Source organism: Rhipicephalus microplus, chromosome 3, assembly GCF_043290135.1.
Source record: "Rhipicephalus microplus isolate Deutch F79 chromosome 3, USDA_Rmic, whole genome shotgun sequence".
In the NCBI taxonomy this organism is placed as follows: Eukaryota; Metazoa; Arthropoda; class Arachnida; order Ixodida; family Ixodidae; genus Rhipicephalus; species Rhipicephalus microplus.
In genome coordinates, this window is record NC_134702.1 from 81,998,235 (window position 1) to 82,009,080 (window position 10,846).

The window sequence follows — 10,846 nt, forward strand, 5'->3', positions numbered from 1 at the left end:
TTCTGTTCATCCGTTCATGCATCCATCCATGCGTCCATCAGTCCGTCCGTCTGTGCCTCTGTCCGTGTGTCCATTCGTTCATGCGCCTGGATGGACGGATGGACCGAGGCATGGACGCATGACAGACTGACGCACGCATGAACGAACGCACGGGCGGGCAGACGGGCCGACGCACGTATGGACTCACGGACGGAAGCATGGATGGGCAGACGCATGAATGAACCGAAGCATCGACGGGAAGACAAACGGACGTATAAACGGACAGAAGCATGGACAGACAGACAGATGGGCGAACAGAAGCATGGACGCACGGACAGATGGACGAACGGATGGACTAAAGGAAGCATTCACGGACAGACAGACGAACGAAGTGACGAACGGGCGAACGGACGGATGGACGCATGGACGTACTGTAGCTTAAGCGCACACATACGAGGAGAATTACTATATAGACACAAAGACCAGCGCAGACTAAGAACTCTATCGTATTTGGCTTCGTGTGTGCATTAAAGCTGCAGTATGTAACATAACCAACTAGCCCGTCTTTCCGTATTACGCACGGACGGTTGGACGCACGGATGGACGGACAGATTCCTCGCCCCATTCATCATCATTCACTTCGTAGATATGCTGTGAAAACCACTAATTTTATCTAGCTATATTATTCCCAAGGACATATACACACAACGCCATCTATTAAACAAGTCATAAACCAGTGGTGGCTACATACTACATCAGGAGGCGGGAACAACCCACGGCCTAGGGTGCTTCGCCCCTAAAATTAAAGCATATCCGCAGAGTGCACGATGATGAGTGGGGAGAGGCGTCCATGTGTCCGTCCATCTGTCTGTCTGCTCCTAAAAATAAACTAGCATCACCCCACCAAAACCACTAACGCCATCTAGTGATAATATTTCCAAGGATATGTACACACAACGTTATCTGTTGAGGAATTCATACACTAGAGGTGGCTACATAAATACTACCACTACTACGAAGGGAAAGACCCACACCCTAAGGTGTTTCGCCCCCTCTCTCCGAGAAAGAAAAACGATGGAAGTGTCTGTCGAATGGACACAGGCTATCACTGAACCATATCAACAGCAGCAGAGTTTGCAGTGCTTCACGCTGCGTTACGCTTCATTCCCGACCAAAGCATGCAGCGGTGAACGATTTTGTGCGACTGCAAGGCGGCACTGCAGTCACTTCTGTCAAATCTACGCCGTGGTCCGCACGAGCAGTTGGTATTTCAGGCAGCAGAAATGCTACACCATGTAACAGAGAAAAGGCAGCACATTATATTGCAGTGATTGCCAGACACTGTGGAATTAACGGTAATGAACGGGCTGATCAAGCTGCCCGTTCAGCCCATACTGAAGACAACGATCAGTCAATACCTCTCTCTAGGACGGATGCTGCTAGGCGGCTCCGCATGCTTTTTCGCCAACGCTTTATGTCACTTTAGAATGAACCTCTTTTTACGCATGCAGGATTACGATCCATTGATACTACGTTAAGCTTGCAGCTTCCAACAAAATTTCGACTAGGTGACGCTGCTGCTCTGTGCAGGCTATGGTTGGGAGCCGGGTTCGCCCAACACCACCTAGACTTTTTTTCAGGCCTCCGCAAGCCTACGTGACGTCATCAGTGTGAGATCTGCCTGGAAGCTGCCTGAAAGCTGGCGAGGGATCGCTCGCGTCCATGTGGTTCTTTAGTCGGCGTCCATCGGAAACCGATAGACGCGCGCTTTAGGTCCATGAGCATAGTTAGAGTTGCACCCCGGTGCACAGCAGCATCCAGGCATATTGCGTAGTTTACCCAACCATGCTCACACAGCACAAGAGAAAGAAAAAACAGCGTGAGCGGTAACAAAATGCAACTTGCCTACAACCACAACAGCCAGCAGAGCGAGCGAGCACGTCAGATCAATGTGGCCAGACGCACTGTCATACGCTGCCAACTTCGCTCGGCTGTGCACAAAAATGTTTAAAACGTAAATAAATTAAGTAAATAAGTATATCATTTGAAAGATAGAATATTGCTAAGCTTTTTTTGTTAAACAGTAGGTAATAATTTTCTACAGTTTGCCTACTGAAAACTTGTTTCGAAGCAAAAAAGATTGTCTGTCTATTTGGCGAACAAAATCCGCAAGCCATTCCGACCTCAGCCAGTCGAGCGTTGCTTTCTCACAGATCTCACAGCAGTGACGTCATGCTGACGAGACGGAGGCTTGCCGAGGCCTTGAAAAAAGTCTAGGTGGTATCGGTTTGCCCGTGGGTACGCGTTCCACATAGAGATGGCCGACACCGCCGCCTGTGCACACTGCGGAGACAAAGAGACAATTCGACACGTCCTGGGTGACTGCCCGGCATATAACCTAGAAATACAATACCTTTCTAAGATATTAAACAAGTTAGATGACCATCTGCTGTTAGAAGAACGTATACTGTGTCATCGTCATGACTTACCATCACAGAAGAAGGCCGTGCAAGCGCCACTGGGCTTCTTGCGAACTACCAGCCGGCCGGAACGCCTCAGAGTGGTCTGATTTTGTGTGTGCGTGTGTGTCCGTGTTTTTATCTTTATTTTTTTAACTCTCTCACTCTTTCTTTCAACCCCCTATTCCCCAACCCTAGTGTAGGGTAGCATACCGGATACTAGCATCTGGTTACCCTCTCTGCCTTTTTTCCTGTTTCTCTTTGTCTCTTTCTTGTAATTTAAAAAGTGTCGGTCAATTTTGTTTTGCAGTTCTCATGTAGGGATATGTAAGGGCACCTTTACTGCCGGGATATTCGTGCGTTGCAAGCTTGAACGCTGTTAGCTGAAATTCTTCCAGAATTGCTGTTTTGTAACAGTCTAGAAAGTATGGGTACGTGACGTAATCAAAACCATTGCGTGTCGGTACCATAGTTTTCCAGCTAACGCCACTGCGATTTATGCGTTTGTTGTTTCATGTAAGGGTAAAGTTCGTCTTAAATTTTTTGAAAGAGTGATGATTGTGTTTAAAAAATTTATTTGCAATATGTACGGCACACAAAGGCTTAATAAAATTCTAGTAACAGGGCGCATCCACATCGGCACATCTATGTATCACCACCAACATCACTACGTTGCAGTGAAGACATTTGCTCTAATATGCTTGACAATGTTGGCATACATGTACACAAGACCTCAATGCGATATCATAATACAATGGTATAACGATACAATATATGCAATGAAACACAATTTGTAACAAATGTAATCTTATATAACAACTAAACGGGCGCTGCTTAGCACCAAGTCGGTCGACAAATGAGTTGTATTCTTTCGTGTTCAACCTTGAGGAAAGGGCACGACCAATGCCGCAAAAACTTGTGCTCCCCGAGGAAGAACAGATCCTCAGAGAGGAACGCGAAGATCTCTCGTCTCATTCTCCCTAGAATTGCCCACAAAGCACGCCAGCGGCAACTGGCAGCTACGGCTTCACATCGGTTTCTCCAAAGGCTGAACAGCTTCGCAACTATTAAAAGAGCGGAGAAGCGGCCGCGCGGAAATCAGCCGTTGGACACCAAAGTTCGCACACCCTGTCTCCGAAAAACCAGCATGAACCGCACGCTAAAAAAAGGTGAGAGACCACACATTCAATCGTCACATGTCGATTAGTCTCTACCATGACGCAATTGGGGCAAGTGGAAGTGCGAACCACCTGCCACCACTGCAACCTATCTCGCGTGGGGAGCAAGCCCCAGCCCAACCACCAGACCAAATCTCTGAGATGCCCTGGCAACACTGCTGCAGTTATCGGTTTCCAAGCGTGGTTCATTATAGATTGACGAAGCTGGGGCACCGAGGGCCGTAGAAAGGTGGCCATGGCGTCCACCACTTTAGAATCGACCACCTCCAACTCTGGGCACGTAGCTTCCAAACGTCGGTGAAATGCCAGAAGAGCCCGATACAAAGATAGTTATTCAGTTGATTGGGGACCTTGTTTAATTTGGCTAGCCGGCAGGAAGACACATAGTGAGGACCCCAGATGGTAGCGAGCCAGTGTCTGAGCGGGCGTGCCATCATTCCTTAGTATTCGTCATAAAGTGCGGAGGAGTGCGAAGGCACTATGTAGAAGCCGTGACGGAATCGTCGGGGTATGCAAAACCGCCTTGATCTCGCGATCGAGCTAACGCCGGACAAGATAACAATTCTGTGCCAACACAGCAAAAAAAATGAACTGATGTAGCTTTGCACTTTCCTGCAGACGTGGAGCGGTGTTTTGAGAGAATGGCAAAGGTACCAAAATTTTCCTACGTACACTGTTTGAGTTAAGTACTGGTGTTACAAGATAGGGAATTCGAAGTGCCTGGCTCATTTGATATCACGTCGAAGAGTTTGTACAACCAACCGATGACCAGATGCTTTCCTGTAAACCAACTGCAGTGATAGTAACTCCGAGTATTGCAATGGTACGAGACCACTGTATAAAGGCTATGTGATGCTGATACGACCGCTGGGGTTACCAATGAAAAAATACTGGCTTATAGAAAAGTTTAACATTCTACTGGAGATAATGTTGAAATAATGGAAAGCTTCAAGAGCATGCTGCAGCGACTGTTCATTATGTATATATCGAGCAATGTCATCTGCATATGCAGTGTCCTTTCCTTGAGTGTTTCCGGGTAGGGGCAACCCTCGAATCTGCGGGTGACGTTCAACGGCCCTTAAGGAGGGTTCTAATGCAAGGATAAATAACACTGGGGAGAAGAGGCACCCTTGATGGACCCCATGCATGACATTAAATGGGTGACTCTCACGGGAATCTATGTAAACGGTACTTGCTGTATTAGTGTACATCGCGTGGATGAGGTCAATGAACTTATCTGGGAATCCGAATGCATGTAAAACACTTAGTATGTAGCCATGTTGTATGAAATCAAAAGCTTTCTCCTGATCTAAGGAAACCAACAGTTCTTGCACACATCGGCTAGTGGTGTATTGAATTATGTCACGCGTTAACCACGTATGCATGTGTAATTGTCGTCCCGAAACAATACAGACCTGGTGGGGAGCGAATGTTGCAAGAGATGGAGTGATTCGGCGCACCGAAATGTTGGCCAAGAGCTTGTAATCTACATTGAGCAAGGTAATAGGGCGCCAATCTTCTAGTCGCGGGACATTAGGGCTTTCTTTGGAACTAAAGTTATACGGCCTTTGTGAAAAGAGGTTGGAAGAGTAATATCTCGGAAACACTTGCGAATGACGTGTGACATAATTAGACCAATGATAGGCTAGAACTGCGCATAAAACTCTGCAGGGAGTCCGTTAGGCCCGAGGGCCGAACCCTTTTTAAATGCGAAGCATTTCTTAGCGAACTTCGGCGACTTTGAGCGTATCTATCTATCTATCTATCTATCTATCTATCTATCTATCTATCTATCTATCTATCTATCTATCTATCTATCTATCTATCTATCTATGTATCTATCTATCTTTCTATCTATCTATCTATCTATCTATCTATCTATCTATCTATCTATCCCCACCGCGATGGTCTAGTGGCTAAGGTACTCGGCTGCTGACCCGCAGGTCCCGGGATCGAATCCCGGCTGCGGCGGCTGCATTTCCGATGGAGGCGGAAATGTTTTAGGCCCGTGTGCTCAGATTTGGGTGCCCGTTAAAGAGCCCCAGGTGGTCGAAATTTCCGGAGCCCACCACTATGGCGTCTCTCATAATCATATGGTGGTTTTGGGACGTTAAACCCCACATATCAATCAATCAATTATCTATCTGTCTATCTATCTATCTATCTATCTATCTATCTATCTATCTATCTATCTATCTATCTATCTATCTATCTATCTATCTATCTATCTGTCTATCTATCTATCTATCTATCTATCTATCTATCTATCTATCTATCTATCTATCTATCTATCTATCTATCCCCACCACGATGGTCTAGTGGCTAAGGTACTCGGCTGCTGACCCGCAGGTCCCGGTATCAAATCCCGGCTGCGGCGGCTGCATTTCCGATGGAGGCGGAAATGTTTTAGGCCCGTGTGCTCAGATTTGAGTGGCCGTTAAAGAGCCTCAGGTGGTCGAAATTTCCGGAGCCCACCACTATGGCGTCTCTCATAATCATATGGTGGTTTTGGGACGTTAAACCCCACATATCAATCAATCAATTATCTATCTATTTATCTATCTATCTATCTATCTATCTATCTACCTATCTATCGATCGATCGATCGATCTTTCTACCTAGACGCCTACGACATTAAGCTCTCCTGGCCATTTCGATAATGGTATTGATACCAAACTTGGTAAGGCATAACATGACTGTATAAAGAACGTATTTGACTAGTCATAACATGAAAACTATGACTTTGTTGTCACGAATGTCATGATTTACATTTCATGGTCCTGCACCTCTTGTGGTGGTTTTATTCACACGGCATGTTGCAAAACTGGTATAGTATGACACGATAGCATGGCGAACACAAGCGACAGACCCTAACATGAAAATCATGCCATGCGTGTCATGTAACAACAATCCTACATGCCAAGCTCATGATGCGCTCGCAGCGGTTTCACTAGTTTCACAGAAGCCAAACTTGGTAATACGTGACGTCAATGGACGCCGAAGGCATGTGACTGGTGTAAACATGATAATCATGAGATGTGTGTTATGTAAGAGCATTATTAGATGCCACGCTAATGATGCGCTGGCAGCCGTTTCGCTACCTTAATTTCTACCAAATTTGGTATTATGGGACGTGAATGGATGATGAAGGTATGGTACTTGTGCTAACATGATTAACATAAGATGCATGTCATGTAACAGCATGACTACATGCTATGCTAATGATGCGCTCGCGGCCGTTTCTCTAGCGTCACATGTACCAAACTCGTATTACGCAACGCGAACGGACGACATAGGTGAATGACACATGCAAACATGATAGTCAAGACATCCGTGTCATGTAACAACATGCCTACATGCCACACTCATGATGCGCTCGTGGCCGTTTTTCTAGCTTCACACAAGCCAAACATGGTATTGCGTGACGTCAATGGATAGCGAAGGTATGTGACTGGTGCGAACATGATTATCATGAGATGTGTGTCACGTGAAAACATGAATACATGCCATCGTCAAAGCACCAATACATTTTGACGTGACGCTGTGCGCGTGTTCGCCGGCGTTCATTTCGTCGTGTCACGCCAGCCTTGCGACGCCAGGTGCTGGTCCGGCCATATACAGGCAGGTACGCGCCGCACTGCGTTGCGTTGCTTTGACGCATGCGCATTTCAGCGCATCCGGCGTCCCTCCATCAAGAAAAGAGGGAGACGCAGTGTTGTCTGGGTAACGCATCGGCGCGAAATGTTGCATGTGGAATTTACGCCGGTTGTCGTTGGGCCGCACCGACGGACGCTGGTCGCGCCTGGCATCGACTATAGAGTGCTCACGTTTCGCTAACGTAGCGTCGCTGAGCCCAGCGTGCGCGCACGTCAACGCTACATTGGAGTATATTGGGCCCTTCATGATGCGTTCACGGCCATTAAGCTAGCTCCACATATACCAAGTTTGGTTTTAAGTGACGTCAATGGATGACGGAAGTATATGACTGGTGCAAACACGATAATCCTGACACGCGTCTCCTGTAGGAGCATGACAACATACTACGCTCATAGTGGGCTCGCGGTCGTTTCGCTATTTTACATATACTAAATTTGGTATCATGAGACGTGAATATATGACGAAAGGAAACGCACATCCAAACATGATAATCACGACACGGAAATCATGTACGGCATAATTTACCTCCTCATCGTAACGTTGCGCTGATTTTAAAATGGCATATCAACCTTTCTCACTCGTGCTTCGCATATCACCGATTCTCAATTTTTTTTCATTACGTCTAATGCGCCCTTTATTTCATCATCGGATGGCGGTGATAGCAGAACGTCATGTGACATGTTGGAATCATGTGGTAAGTCTTTTAGCAGTGGATGCGAAGGAACGGATCCTGAGTAGCTGACACTAGCAACAGATTGAGCCATTGACTGAAAGTGTTGAGTAAATGCCTGAAAGTCGCGCGTACCCGCAGAAGCTGGCGCGGCAGAGTTCAGCGAGTGGGCAGGCGAGCCTGGTGGACGAATCAGAGCTCTGCGTGCATACCTCAGCACCTCAGGCTGCGCACACGGTGCACGTCTACAGCGTCAAGCTGCAGCCGAGAGTGAAGAAGCGCGCATAATACGTTGGTACCGTTCAACGAGCTCCTCTTGTCATGCCCGCATTACAGGGAAGGACTGGGATCACGGTTTGCAATGCGTATTTTCTGGATTAACAATGACGCATCTTTGGACATATGTGTGCGAAGTCCCCTGCCCGATGCACTGCAATGATGGCGCCACTGATCTTTGAGGCGATCACAATCAGCTATATCCGCCCCAATGAGCGATGCGCGTAACGTTCGGGGCAATTTTTCCATAGACTGGGAGTCCTGGAGAACGCGTCAATCGAGGCGCCATGGTCTGTGGATCGTTGGAGTCCCCGCTGGCAGGCGGAAAGACAGCATAACTGGGCGGTGGTCGCTAATGTACACTGGTGTCGGGGGCAATGACATTACCCCGGTGTCGTGAACGTACAGGTAATAAGACCGGGGGATGCGTACACGCGATCAATTTTGCTGCTTGACGCTCCTCGACGCCAAGTATAGGCATAATTATTGCCATGTTCACTTTCATGAATGTCGCTTAATGCCAATTGCTGCACAAGACGTTCGAGTTCTCTTGCATTCTAGTTTGACCGGCCGCGACCCGGACCTCAAACGTCTGCGTGTGAGTCTCAGACACAATTGAAATCCCGTAAGAACACCACGTGCTGTGAATTTAAAAAGAACGCATCAAGAGATTGGAAGAACGCATTAGAGTACACAGGTGCCACTGGGGCATACACGCCAACAAATCTTATTCTCGACGAAAAAAAAAGGCGCAGTCGAACGCCAGCACGCGTCCGAAGGCATCGAAGGAAACATGATGGTCACGCAAAAGACCTCCGTTAAAAATAATGACTCTGACGCCAGTCGAAAGCGTGAAGGCGTACGAAAAGAAACAATCAATATAAGCAACGTTCAGCCGAGTTTTCCAGTCGCAGTGCAGCGCCAGAATACATAGCCTAGCAAATAAAAAAAAGGAAACTTGGGACAGCATCGGCGGTGAAAATGGAACGTGACACGCGCGTCTCGCGCCCTGCATCTGTCGGCTGATTGTGCCTGGGATACACGGGGGACGCGAGCACGCGTTTCTTTTCTGTGTGCCCCTAACGGCGAATGCCAAATACTTTGAGACGGCGCAGTGGGAGCACCGCAGCTCCCTCTGGTCAGTGTGCAGTGCCTAAGAATGCGCGCTTGAAAGTGAGTACATCAGAAAGCTTGAAAAAATTGGTTTCTTGCACGAACAGCAAGTCACAGTGCACTGAACGCGCGAGAGTCAATACCTCCGCCTGTTTTTGTATTTTGCAGAAAACTTGGACGTTAAAAGTAATAACTTTTAGAGCAAGAGCAATGGGGAAAAATAAAACATAGTATAAGATCTCGCAAATTCAGGGGTACCTTAGGTAGGCGTGGGAGCCGGTGCCTCGCGAGCAGCTGAGTCATTTTTTACGACCAGGCAATCCACCAGAGTCTCTGGGCTTCCGGGACCACGTCGAAGTCCGCAGGGGACTTTTGTCTCTGGTGGGGGCTTCAGAGTAACTGGTAGATATTTGGTGGCGTTTGACATCCGGGTTCTTGAGCGAGGATGCTATAAACGCGTTTACACTGTCCTGGCTTATGTCAATGGGGCTGGTGTCTTCGATAATTAGTAGGAGCGCCTCACTCGTGGTGCTGTTGGAGTCCTCGTAGATGCAGACGTCGTCGTCTTGAGATGTAGACTCCTCGATGACACCTGAACTTGTGGTCAACTTAGCAGCCACGCGAGGAGCGTCAGATGCAATGTTTCCATTTGAGACGCCTTCCTCATGAGGTGCCTTGTCTGACAAAGGCTTGGCCTGCGATTTCTCAGAAGTGGCCACAAGACGCGGAGAACTTGAGTTTTCAGAACCTGGGTTTACCTGGTTCGGAATTGCTGGTGACGAAGTGGGCATCTGGTGCAGAGTCGCGATTGGCGCACCTTGGGCGTGGTCGGTCACCGCGGCTCGCGTTGACGAACCATCGCACCTGTTCTTAGATGGCTTTCCTGGCTGAAGTGGAGGGAAATCTTTGGGCGCCGCTTCGGAATACGACGGTCTGATGGTGCAGGCGACAGTAGCATGCGGGTCCCCACAACGGCGACACAGTAGTGAGCAGCCTTTACCGTCGTGGTCATAAACGCTACACCTTCCACAAAAAGGAGCTGTGCAGTTCATGCGGAAGTGCCCACGGTCACATCGACAGCACACTCGTTGGATCTCTTTGTAGTCACAGGTCACTTGATAGCATGTGACTTTGGGGTAGTTAAACACCAGTGACGATGCCTTCATTTCCATGTGGACGTATCGCGTCCCAGTATTCACGGTTGGGCGGAATCTCATGAGTCCTCTGGCGATATGTAACACCTTCCCGTACTGGGACAGCGCTTGTGCGAAGATTTCACTGGGGACGCGGCACGGCAGGAACAGGACAGTTACCTGGGTGACTTTGGGTCCCAGGGGTACGATAGCGACGCGCTCTCCTCGGATGGTGAGGTGTGACGCGTTCATGATTTGAGCCAGGGGGCTTCGCTGTTCACGGTGACTTGATAATTCTGGCCTTCGAAGTGCTGGACACAACAAACCTTTTCTATTCCTACTATTGAAGACGTTGCGCCAAAGACGTCTTCAAGACTTGCC